Raw genomic sequence first — 13,971 nt, forward strand, 5'->3', positions numbered from 1 at the left:
TGCAATCCACATGGCAGAAGTCATACAGCACCTGGCAACACTGGGTTTTGCCACAAACTGACAGAAGAGCTCTCCGCTCCCTGCCCAGTCATCAGTTTAACTGGTTGTGCATATCTCGCAGCCCACAGAGTGGTAACGCCGCTGTCAGTGATGCGCCTGCTAGGTACAAAGTCTGCAAGCCATATGGTGGTCCCCTTGGAACTTCTCCACATGATATGAATCCACAATACAATTAGACACAAAACGGTGAAGGTTGATGCCTCCCTCACTGCAGTCAGACCTGTGGAAAACATCCCAGTGTTCTGTTGCAGGGGGTTCCCCTTGGGAGCGTGACATCACAGTTATTGTTTAAAGACGGGTCCCTCTCTGGATGGGGTGAAATGTACAAGTCCCAGTGGTGGGGGGGAAATGGAAGAATCTCATTTCTCCGTATAAAGTGTCTGTAGCTGTCAGACATGGTGAGAACAGACATGTCAGCGGTAGCGTACATCAACCCTCAGGGCAGTGTGCAGCTACTGGTGATAGCACTGATCCTTCTGCTGTGGTCTCAAAAGCCCCTACTCCCTCAGAGCGGTGTACACCTGAAGAACAGTACCGCGCTGCAGACTTACTGTCTCGCGGGAGTCCATCCCACGAGTGGAAACTGAATCCTGTGATTCTAAAGATGATGTGGGACAGGTTTGGATCTGTTCTCCACAGGAGTGAATGTACAATGTGATTTTCCATGAACACACGAGACCTACCACCACTAGGAGTGGTTACATTCTCCCACTGGCCGTGGCTTGGAGCTCATCTTTCGCATTTACCAAGCAAGAGTGTGTCATGGTTCCCAGCCATGCTGCAGCTGCTGCAGGGAAACCGCAGCAGCTCCCATGGCGCAAAGATCCCCTGTCACAGCTGGACGGAGCGACCCTCCACCTCCCCAAGACAAGCCAGAGACTGTGGGACACCAGAGACAATCCAGGGCGCTAGAGAGGCCTCTACTACAGTGTCTTGATGGTGCCCTTTTCAGCACCGGTGTGTGGAGAGAGGCTCAGATCACATTTCATGTCCCTTGCCTTCAGTCTAACATTGGTCCATAACAGTTTGGCCGTAAAAGAAGTCAAAACGTAACCTGCAGCCATTTTCTTCCTGCCATGAAGGCTATGGAGAGAGATATTTCTTAGCGCCACCCTTGGTGAAGCACTGAGTGTTGTGCCAAAGTTCAGCTTTTTGGAATTTTGGCAACAATGTGTGCTGCAATGCGAGCACACTGCAGACCAAGTCCTGTGTGAAAGGTACACAACCTTTTCTTTTAAAAGGGTTGAAGAAAATGAAGAAAATATGAAACGATTGCATGAGAGTATATGGACCAGATAGTTGTCGAACCAGTGTTGTTGGTAATTGCAATTCATCCTTTTAGGAGCATAAGTGTGTTCCAAATTGAATGGCAATCTATCCAACAGTTTTTGAGACATTATCATTATATTATTATCATTACATTAAGAGGATTGACCAAAGTCAATAACATCCTTTCTCTGGAGACCATAAATATCAGCACAAAATTGTAAGGCAAATTGTAGTTATTAAGGTACGATAAGTCAGGACTGACTGACGTTGACATCCCTAGAGCAAAGCACGCTGCTAGCGTGGCTTAAAATAAATACAAAATATGAAGATTTTGTAGTGAATAAACCTCCAAACTTGAATATGAGTTTTCTGCATGTATAGACTGAATATACAGTTTTTAAAAGGTTCCTTTAGAATTCAACTCAACAGTATGACACCAGTACACACAGAGTGAACTGAATTAATTACTCCAAAACAGATCGCTGCATGTATATAATCATGAGGTGACTTTCACTCTTCCGTTGGAGTCAGTAAGTGTGAATACAAATGCTACGTCTGGTGATTCTTAAAGGTTGCCCTTTACAGAGCCAAGCGTCAGCGCACCTATTCAGCTGTGATACGACTCTCAGTGTGATGCTTCAGAAGTGGCACCTTGTGCCCAGGGACTTTTGAAAGGTGAAAACTTTCACAGCACTTAATAGTAAACCATCACACCAACAGATCAGGGCAGCAGGACGGAGAAGTGAGTAAGGAGAAGCAAGGCCTGAAAGAAATCCTCCATCAGAAACCATCCAGGTGTCCTTGAGCTAGATACCGAATCCTTAGCAGCTGCAGAAGCCCTGCTCTGCTGCTGATTCTTACCTCTTAGTGGCTCACAGAGGAGGAAGCAGAAAGAAAATTACCCAACAGGGATCAATAAAGTATGGTGTCATTTCTTTTCTTTTTTTTTGTAGTCAAGAGCTATTTTTCTCTTGCTGAAGTGTTCCTGAATTCTCAGAGAATTGGTCCATTGAGATAATGAAAAGTAACTATTGTTTCTCATTTAGTTAATCAGGAAGAATGGCAGTAGGACTGATAGATCCACGCTTCCCGTACGCATGCACGGTCTTCCATCTACCTGAGACATCAAGGGCCAAGGGTACGGCCAATCAAATTGATGAATTCCCCCCCTCCTTGATGTTTCGCTCTGTATCAAATGCATATTCACAGGCCTAAACACAACCACATGAAAAGCCCTTGATACGAGAGTCCCCCCTTTGATTAGCGTGATGGCTCGAGGAGCTTGTGACATGAGGTAAGAAGTGGATACAGATATCTTTCACACACAGTTAAGCTTCCAGGTCAGTTACGCCTTCTTCAAACGCAGCTGGAGACGTTTTACATCAGGCTCCTTGATTTCGCTCTGGAGGATCCTTCAAAAACGTGCTGAAGCAGCCACGCGAAGCTTCTGTCAGGATTTGTTTGCTTTGCCAAGGTGTGATGGAGTGGCCCGGGTCCCTCCTGTGTCCTCGTCATTGTGTCATTCACTGACGGCCTCCCGTTGAGTCACTAAGTTATTCCACCGCAGGGAGCAACAGTTTCACATATACGTCCTCATAAAATTTGTCACTCATCCATGTTGCTGTCCTGAGGGCTGCCGTCTTTCCCCTGCTTTTATGTTTCTAAACGGTAACTTGAGAGTTACACGTTTGCCTTTGTTTAACTTTTCTGTAGAAGTCACAATGGCGATTTTACCGGGTCAGACTGAGTTGAATTTCTGTAACACTCCTGCAATTTGTGACTTCAGTACCATCAAAATGATGGAAAATCTACACAGACAAGGTTAAATATTCAGTGACATATTAAATGCACGTCCTTTTCCACCTCTTGAATAGTAATAAATGTGTTATTTGAATATCGTTTCTTATGCACAAAGAAAATAAAACGTATTTGATAAACTGTTGAGTTTGAGCAGTTTTGTCATATTTAGGCACTACATAAAAAGTTAGGGGATCAACAACATCATAATACAAAATCTGATGAAATTTTGTTCAATGGGACTACAGACAGACCGTGTTACATGGCTATCCCTGGAGCCATGCTGCTAGCATGGCTAAAAACATTTCAACAACACGAGTAATTACTAAGCAGTCCTCTCGAATCCAGCGAAAGGCTTTTTCTACACCACATGAGGCAAACACGTTCTCAATCAGGACAGAGTTTGAGGACAAAGTTGATAAAATGAGAATCACAAACCCAACATATTTACATTTTTTTTAACAATGCTTGAACACTGTTGGGCTGTGTAATATAGGCAGCTGAATGTTGTGGTCTATCCAGTAAATTATATGAATGGAATTCATAAGGGGACCAACTATTGAGAGGTGGAAACTGCTCACGATGGTCATTAAGCTGCACAATAAGTTTGAAAAGCCATCACTGATGCAGCCTGTGAGAAAATGGAGAATATTCTTCCTACAAGTCAGCTTGCCACTGATCTCCAGCAGTGCCAGCGCTTCCTCTCACACACCATGGTGCCCCATATTGCATGAGCCCTACACATCTGAAACAACGCTGTCATTTTTCTATACAACCACTTCAAAACAAAACATAAGGAAGAGCTACGTTTGAAAGGCCAAGAGACGGTATTTTAGATAATCTGAAGCCAGCAGAGTTATATATTAAATGTCTGAAAAGATTTTATTTTTTACAGTACATGTTACCAATAGCAACATCTGCAATGAAAAAGAGAAAAAGTAGTTTAAAGGCTTAAAAGGAGAAAATGACTCATACCATGGCAATCAGCGCTGATATCAGTCCTGCTTTTTAAGTCCCAGTGAGGGGTCTTCTCCAGCTTTTTTAAAAGGATAATTATCATAACTTGTGGATAATATAATGATTTACAGAGATTGTGAATACAAGATTCTATGATAGGGTAATTTTTCATTTGACATATCGATAATGATACTCAATGACGAGGACCCAAAATGACCACAAGAAACGGCCTCCATGCTCTTACATAGTGGTTTCAGAAGGAGGTTGGCGGAATAAAAATATTGATTTAGTCGCATAGCCTTCTTCACCTGAGTTAATGAATCATTATTTTCACGTCTGTACCCGGAGGACAGATAAAGTATTGTCTGACTGGTCCAGCGCATTGGATGATTAGCACTCTCATTAAGAGTGGAGCTGGAGTGTGTAAATCTCAAGAGAGATGGAACATCGAGAGCGGTTGTACAAGCAGAGTGTGCAGCCGTGGCACACACTGTCTGCACTGTCCCTCTCTACTGTTTATTGCCTGGCAACTGGCACCACCGTGAGACACTTTAATTCCTTTTGTCAACAGCTATAAGTAAGCTTTTATTTTTTTCATTTTTAATTGTCTACACATCAATCTTCTTTTAAACTTTTTAAGTCTACAGTCACACTAATGATATAACAATATAACAGATTTTGAATGCCACAAAGTTGTTTTGATAGTTGGTCATATTTGTCCAAATAAAGAAAGAAAAAAAAACATACCAATCTGACCTGACAGCTTTGTCAGAAAGACGTGCATGCACAGCATAAGAATGACAAGATGTCACATCCATCCTGCAGTCTTCCTCGCTCACTGACTTGGCAGTGCTGATATGAATTAGGATGTGAGCTTCATGATGCAGTCATATGTAGGTCACAGGCTTCAGGACCTGATGACTTTATGCTGAAACTTCACAACACAGGAAGATGTAATACTGTTCCGTGTGTCTGTAGTCGCGTCACTTCCACAAAGACAGTGACACATAACTTAACACATGTATATCATAAAGCTGTCCTCCCCCTCAACAGAAGGAAACCACTCAAAATCAAGGCTTTTCACAGCCGCTGCTGTTGTACAACTGAATGCGTTCTGCTGATGAGGACAAACTAAACTCCTCTTTTTTTAACGACTGGACCGCATCGATCATTGATGTTTTACAGCCGGAAAGACATATGTGCAGTTTAGTCATTGCATGGTGCGCGTCAACGTTTACTCAACAGTCCTGAGCAGAATTCTGAGTCAGTATGAATGAATGTGTGCCTGTTTGTGCTTGTGCAAGCTCAAAAGTTTTAAAGTGATTATAAATTGGGATATGAAGATTGCAAAATTAAATATTTATACACAGGACATTAGCAGGACACTGCGAGGACATGTTCAGTCTGTCCCACCCCAGGTACAACAGTGTAATCATGCCCAAAGCCTTGTTCTACCTGTGGCACAAAGAGGATCTGGCAATTGGTCTCCAGGGTGGGACAGGATGTTGTTGTACTTTCCAGATTTTGTGGAGGTCCAAATACCCCAAAATACCCAATGACCATCAGCAAAGGCCGTGGCTGCTGCAATCACAGTTGTTTTGTCAGATGTGTTGTCAAGACAATAAATGGGGACATCAGATACAACCACCTGGGAATGCTGATATACGACATGGGATGTTGGAGAAATGTATCATACCGTTCTCTTAGTTAACTTGTATTGCTCAAAACCTGCAGAAATGCAGACGAGGCCAACCAGACTAATTTAAGAACTAATAAGAAATGATCTCATATCAAAGGTGTTTTAGCATGTCTGGCTTGCAGTAGTGTCATCCTGATCTCACCACCTAACCCTCTTCCCACCAAAAGGCTGGAATCTGGCCTTGGTGGGTGCATCGGCAGACAGAGGAGGACGACATCTGCCAAGGGGGGGGGGTGAAGGGAGAGGAGAGATAATGTGTCTCGGTTTTGTCTATTCATTGTTGTTAGACCTCTGAACCATCCGTGGGGAAAGAGCTCTATCTATTCAGTGGAATTATTACAAACTGTCTGTTCATTAAATGTTTTTTATATTTAAGAGTTTTCTCATCTCAGTTATTTCTCACAGGGAGGTTAAAAAGATTTTGTTCCACCACATTGGAGAAATAGACATTTTATATGCTGGTGTTCATCTGTTGTGTTTTCAGTTGTTTTAATAGCCTGTTGAAGAGCCTCCAGAAGAAGATGCTGCAGATGTGTCAAGCAATTCATTGTTAAAAAAAGAAAGAAAAGAAACCCTCCCCCTCGAAACGTCTGAGTGAGTGAGTAAGGCTACATCCATACGACTCCGTTTCTATTTGAAAACGCTTTGCTACGTTTACACTGAGCGTCCACACTACGCCGGCGTTTTCAAGCACCGAAAACTAAGGACTTTAGAAATGCTCCCGAAGACGGATACGTTTGAAAACTCCGGGTAGCGTATTCGTCTGGACGGACATAAACACATACGTTTGGAAACAATGACGTAGACACCCGCGATCGACTACCAGGTTAATTTAACATGGATAACTGATTACAGGCGTTGCTGACCTTGCTGTCTTTACTAGCAGCTGTTGTCCAGTTAAAGTGTGCATGTCTGCCGAGGAAACAGCTGTTATTGAAGCGATCAGTGAGCGGAGATAGAGAGAGAGAGAGAGAGAGAGAGAGAGAGAGAGAGAGAGAGAGACGCAGCGCTGTTACTAACGTTAAGTCTGAAAAATAAAACTTCTAAAACTTTCCATGAACTGCATCTGTTTGACTTTATAGAGGACAATTTTAGAGAAGATCTTAAGTATCAAACACGTACTTAAGATCATTAAAGACTACTTTATTACTCTGGTTGCTTAGTTACAAAAAATATGACAATCTACTTCCTGTTTACATCGGCGCATGCCCAGCCAGTGTACGTGAAGGGTCACGTGATATTCGTTCTCAGGCGTCTAGTCTGGACGGAGATCATTTCGAAAACGATGGCTGAAGCGCTGTGTGGACAGAGATCATTTTGGACATACGGAGTAGTATGGACATGGCCTAAGTCTGCAAGATTCACAATAGTCGTCAAACCACAGCATTATGTTATGTTTTTGGTTGAAAGCGACATTTGAACTTTATTATCTTCACGCTGAGAGAGGCTCTCTGAATCTGGTATGTAACCACAGATCAAAACAGACAAATAACCACAGAACACTAAACAAAGCATTACAGGAAGCCATCTGGAAAGCTTTGGCTTCTCGCAATATCCAAAACAAAAGAAACCAGCAGATGTGGGGTGTAACAACAGAATAAATACAATAGCCAAAATTCACCTAAGCCACCTGGATGTGGAGGTGCTGCAGCACCAACGTCAACCAATCTAATTTTCTCTTTTTACTTAAAATGGATTTTGGGAGGTGCTGGAGGTGTGCATAATGAGGGGCACGTGAAAGACCATAGGCGGGTATTGCGACCTAAAGCCCTCCCTTCCTCTGGATAGAGAAGTCTAATATATTGTACTTGCTTGACAAACCTTTATGAGACAGCTCTTGTGAGAGCGAGTATATGAGATAGATTGAGAGAGAGTGTGGAGGGAAAGAGGGAAAAGAGGGAGAAATCTCATCAAGGCAAGTCCTCATATTTCACTTGGGAGAGAGTGGGTTGAAGAGAGTGAAATGATGAAGAGCAAACCTGTGCGGTTAACCAAAACGACTTTGATCATCTTCGGTGACCTGCTTCAGCATTGAACTTTACCCTCTCTTTTAAAACATCCATCATTCACAGCACCGGGTCGAGGACAGGGCAACCCCATTTTCCCTCACTTGCACAACTCAGGAACACCTGCTTAGTTACCCAAGTGGAGAAAGGGGCAGGTGGGGCTGGACATTGAGGCTGGAGATATTTCATGCATTCAGCCAACTTTCCATAGAAGTGACTTTTAACCTCCACAAACTTTATACTTATACTCGGTTGTCCTCTTTTTGGGTTTAGGCCAACATTTAGGTGAAGCTCCCGAGTGAAAGTATGTTTTAGGAGGATGCATATACCTGTGGTATTAAAGCAAATATTTGTGCTGTGGTTTGAAGCCTCATGAATATAGACTGAAGACAAAAACATTATTGATCAATTTTAATGCTAGAAATTCATGGCTGAGATGTAAATGCAATTATGTTTAATTTAGCCAGATGCTGCATTTCCAGTAGGTTATTTATATTTGTATTGATTTGCATTTTAATTATTCATTGTTACATCCTAATGCAGTAAAAACTGAATAAATGTGTGCAAATTTCAGAAAGAAGCTCAACAACTCACTAAGACTTGAGAAGTTAAAAGTAAACTTAACAACTCGCTTGGAGATGAAAGCCATTACTTTTTTTTATCATAACATGGTTTGGAAACCTTTTGATGCATGACAAGAACATGTTGCGTAACAGTAAAAGAGGCCAGTAGGAACACTGGTGTTAAACTGCCTGCGCTGGCTCACATTCTAACCATGAGAATTATTACACAGGCTTAAAATATTTCTGAGTGTCCTTTTCATCTCCGGAGAGCAGAGGCTTCAGAGGGGGAGAAGGTCAGGGATTGCCTTCTCTTTCATGCAGCTGATGAATTTTCATATAAAAATTGACGGGTTAACGGTCATGTGAGATGATGTTTTAACTGTTGATGTTTTAACTGTTGATGAATGGGTCTGATGGTAGTTGAATGCACTTCATTTTTCAATGTCATGCTGTGAGGTTTTGAGCTGTATTTTATGGAGGTAGCTTTGGCATTTCTTTTATACATACATTTCCTTTGAGCTTCTTTGTATTCACATTGTAGATGATATTTAATTTATTCAGGTTTTCCTGTCGTCGTTATTTAGGAACATTAAAGTAGAAGGCACTGTAGGCTAATGCACTCTCTTCTAGGATGATAAAATATTTTTTATATTAACAAGGAATCAAATGAAAGTGTGATATATAGCTTACATCAGCTTAGAGTGATGAACCCACAGATAATCATGAAACTGAAGGTCTCACATATTTTGTCATGCATAAACGGTATAGTTTGGTCTTATACAAGTAAAAGTCCTGCATTCAGAAAATGACCCAAGTAAAAGTACAACGGTATTAGCATGAACTTAAAGTAACAAATGTAAAAGTACTGCTGCTGAATGGCCCATTTCCCCACATAACAAAGAAAGTGGATATAGCTTGCATGCTAGCAATGAGCTGCCAACATAACCATTTATTTGCAGCCGTGTTTCTGGACCAATCTAACATTCACTCTCCCTTTAGCTCCAACTACTGAGGGAAATATTTGGCTCTGTAACAGCTTAATGCTCCTCGATGTTCACCGGCTCATTGCTAACTCTGTCCGTTTGCTGACGGGCAGATACCATAGAGGGAACTTTATCCCTGAAAAAGAGCCGTCTGCTGAGGGTGGTGAGACTGAACCAGATCGGTCTGGTTCAGCCTCACCATGGGCCATAAAAACAAAACAATGAGCTGAGAGACATTAAAACTACCCAGTGAGCTGAGGGGAACTGCAAAGTACGATGATAATTCTCAGAGTTCATCACTTTGGGCACCCCTTCCACATTATGCATAGTTTCTTGATCCATTTTTTTTATATAAATCTATAAATTGGGGCAGCTTTAAAGACCAACTAATTGTCAAATCACAAACGACTATCTCTGAAATCGATGCCTGTGGTATGATGTTCTTGCCTGCTTCATCTTTGAGAACTTTTCTAGTCGTTTTTCGACATTCATGTGTCTCAACAGTAGGTTCAGGCAAGCGCAACCCTGTTCTTCCTCCCACGCATGGCAGCAATAAAAAAAAAAAAAATGTATAAAAAAAATGGGTGGGTGAAGTGAACGGCTGGCCCGCTGCATAGCGTTTGAGTTCCCTGATCAAAGTAAGATTTCATCTCTGGCTCCTCTGATCCTTTTGAATCTCTCCCTTGCACACTAAGAACAGGGACACCACGGCACCTGTCTTAATTAAGCGCAATCATGTAATTTTCCTGCCTCTCGGTCTAAAGGTCACAACTCATTGATTTCGAATGGCACTTGAGTAACACCTTGCATGTCAAACTGAAAAGAAACAGCATTCAATTGTGTCTAGACTATTGATTTTTAATTTTTACAAATAAGTCATTTTAGAACATTATTAACTGAGTATAGAAAATGTAACAAATTTGCTTAAAATTTGTTAAAACAAACCATGAAGGGTTAATGCATGGCCAGAAAAAGAGAAGAATTGAAGAAAGTTTAAGAAAGTTATGTCAGATATGCATCCCAGAGTAAGGTTCTCTGGGACCGTTCGGGATTTGGAACCGAGTGATTAATCCTTTTCCAAATGTCGCCGCTTCGTCAACCTCACTCCCGTTCCAGATAAATCAGTGCGGGTCAGTCTTTAACAAGGGGGACTAATGCTACAGTCTCCTTTCCGAACACCATTAGCCTGTCTGTGTAAAAAGGACACAGGAAGGAGACCATCGATTGTGCTTTAATCTCTCACTTGCAACCTGCATCCTAGCAGTTAGCCTAATTGAACTGATAGGTTTCCATTGGCGTCAGCATCAATCGGGTTGTTCAAACACATGCTGTGCTTTCACCGCATGCGCTCACATCAAATTCAGAATGTGAAAAGCAGGTCAGGTGATATAAACTTCAATGTCCCTCAAAATGCACAGAGCAACCTTCCAATAACAAATGGCAGTTTGCAAAACGCCTCTCAGCAAACTTTCCTTCAGTATCACTGTTAGCAACCTGATGTCTCCTCGCAGATTACACCAGAAAATTGATGGAAACATGCTGCCATCAAATGGTATTTTCTGTTTTTTTTCAGTTCAATGTGTCGACCATAAGGCTTGTGATGGTATGGGCTCTCTTTTTTTTTTTCCCCAGCTAAAATCCAAAGTAGAGTTGCAAATGTTGCAAGTAAGTGAGAGAGCAAGAAAATCAAAGAACGCAAGCAGCATTGGGCCATTCTTGTTGCTATGCAACAGAAGTTTTTTGACAGAAAAGTGCAAAGCACCATCTAGATTAACATTAGCTTGCTAACCTGAATCAAAATGGGGACATGTTGAGAATAAAGAGCTGATGAGTGATCTGAGCTATGGTGGAACTGAGGCTATTCCTTACATGGTATCTACATGCACAGAGCAGTAACCATAATCTTGTGTAAGAGCTGGATAATGACTTTGAAATAGTCTGCTTTTTTATAGATCTAGGGTGCTGGGACCCTCCAAGCTTTAGTATCGCCACTATGCAATGAAGATTGCAATGTTCTTTTTGGTTGCGTTGGCTGAATGCAACAAAAAAAAAGTTGAAACTTTTGCTCATCTACATTTAATGGGACATTTTAATCAGGATCGCTCTGGTTTGTAGTGCTAATGGTCACCATTGTTTTCATTAGCTAAGTTACGTAGTATGGTTCTGCCATAGGATTTTAAACCACTCAGTGTTACAAGACAGGCAGGCTCTGTCCTGAGGGTCTGGGGTTTGCTCTGAATAATGATGGGATGCCAGATGGTCTTCGTCAGGCAGGCTTGTTTTTGTTTTTTTCCCCACGTAGAGCTGGATTGTGCCCTGTACAACATCATCCGCCTGTCACAACAAACTAATAGTCGGGGAAATAAGATGGACGGGAAAGAAATACATCATATGGTATGTAGCTTATTTTCGCTCTCTCGCTCTGTGGGTGGACCTCACTGGTGCTGCATCAAAAGGTGTGGTGGTGAGCTCCTCTGTTCTACCCCCCCCACAGCTTTACAGAATCTACTACCTGTCACACACATACCTGCAGAGTCATCATGGTGGGGACCGTGTTGTACTGACTAAAGTAAACAAGGGCTATACTATACAAACTTCCTTTGGTGTACAGATTTACAATGAGCTAGAAAAAGGATTGGGAGGCTGAAACTAGCATGCATCCACTGGTCCACTGTCTGGCCACATCACCGGCACTAACGAGGTTAAAAGTTGTGAGGCAGTTTAAAATTTCAGACTATTCAAACTCTGTTTGGGGGCGTGGAGCATACGAAAAAAAAAAGTTTATCAAGTAATCTTCTATGATGTTTTAATGGAATATAGTACTGATAAAATGCACACATCATTTTGAATATGGACTTATGTATGTATTTATCCATACTTATGCAATAGCATATAGATGTGGGACATAGGGGGGCTGAGGCACCTCTTTAAACCAGGATGGGGAAGTAGTTTTGTAGGAAGATGATGTCCCCATACTTAATCTTGCCTACAAAGCTCTGGTTGGTCAACTCTTTCTCCATTGGGCAAAACACTAAACATATTGGAATGACTGAATCACCACCCACATCTCTGTCATCTAGGTTCTACATCTATTGTTTATATAAAAACAGCAGATATTTGAAATCTGTTGTTTTCTCTTGCAAAATAATTTCCTTTGGGTTTAAAAAAATATATATTGTAGGGTAGGCCAGGACATTGTTTTATTATAACTGCATATTCATACACATTTGCATTTTGTACCCATTGGCATTATCACACATCGCATCGCTCAGATATCTGCAGTGCCACCACTTCTGATAAAAATCCATCAAGGGGCCAACAGTCAACGGCAGGTCCTGCGATAGGAAAAGGGGATAAGGTTTGTCGGCCCCTTGCTGCCACCAATCTGTCCCAGCCGGGAGGAAGTGCCCACAGGGGGCCAGAGATGAAAAGGCCACTGCAGAATAATACCCACACACATGGCTTGGGTGCTGCGGGAGAGATATCTCTCCCAGAGGTGCCCAGGCATGGCCCAGATAGCTACCTCTCATGAGAGAGGAAGGCGGAGGAAGCAGCGAGTGGTTGTGCAGAAGATTGTTCTTTAGCAGTGTGGATATCTCCAAAAGTTTGTCATTTAGGGAGCCAGGGGTACAAACCCTGCCATCTAATCCCATTCATCAACTCTTTTGATCCGGTCCAGGATTAACCCGAATAAACAACAGATCACAAATTGTGTTGTATAATGTAGGGAATGATGATATATTTATTCAGCAAGGAATTGTATTCCCTTTACAGGTATATACAGTTTAGCCGCACACCCTTCAACAAACATACACACACACACACACACACACACACGTCATCTGGAGGAAGTGAAAGACCACGATTTGAAAGAATATCATCGTTGTAGAGTGAGTCATTTCTTGCTCACAGGATGTTAACATTTTTAACTTGACATTAACAATTAAGTCCCTAATCAAGAGTGTCATACTGTGACATGGCAGCAGCTGGAGCTGTGATCATCCAAAATCCAAGGTGACGGCAACACAACAACACCATAAACGTTATCCACGGCTGTAACATCTGGTCACAGGTCAGTCGTTGCTTTGTTCCAGCAAAGGTTGTTTTTAATTGGAATATTTCTCAACACATTTTTAAATGAGTTATAGTAGTGAACTTCAAATAGATGTATTTAGCATTATTTAAAAAATATATATTTTATAAAAAGGAGACGTCCTTCTCCTCAGCCCTGGGGAATCCCAAGAGGTTCCTGGGCCAGAAAGAGCACAATCCCTCCAGCTTGTACCGAGTCTAGCCTGGGGTCTTTTCCCAGTTGCACATGCCTGAAATACCTCTGTAGGAAGACTTCCAGAAGGCATCTCCAATTGCCTCATCTGTCTCTTCGCAGCACAACTGGAGCAGCGGTTCAATTCAGAGTTCCCCCCCGGATGTCTGAGCTCCTCGCCCTGTCCCTGAGGGCGAGCCCTAGACACGCCACTGAGGAAACGTACGTTTGCTATTTCCGGTGGTTGAAACATACAGTCGGTAAAGCTCGAGCCTCACTTTTCAGGCTCAACTCCTTCTTCGCCATATTGTTCTGCAGTTCACGGTCTGGTGATTCTAGTAGAGCTTCACCAGTGGCGAAAAGTATAGATCTA

The sequence above is a fragment of the Cebidichthys violaceus genome, unplaced genomic scaffold (genome assembly GCF_023349555.1).
Source record: "Cebidichthys violaceus isolate CVI_PGR_0920_01 unplaced genomic scaffold, fCebVio1.0.p SCAF_12, whole genome shotgun sequence".
NCBI lineage: Eukaryota > Metazoa > Chordata > Actinopteri > Perciformes > Stichaeidae > Cebidichthys > Cebidichthys violaceus.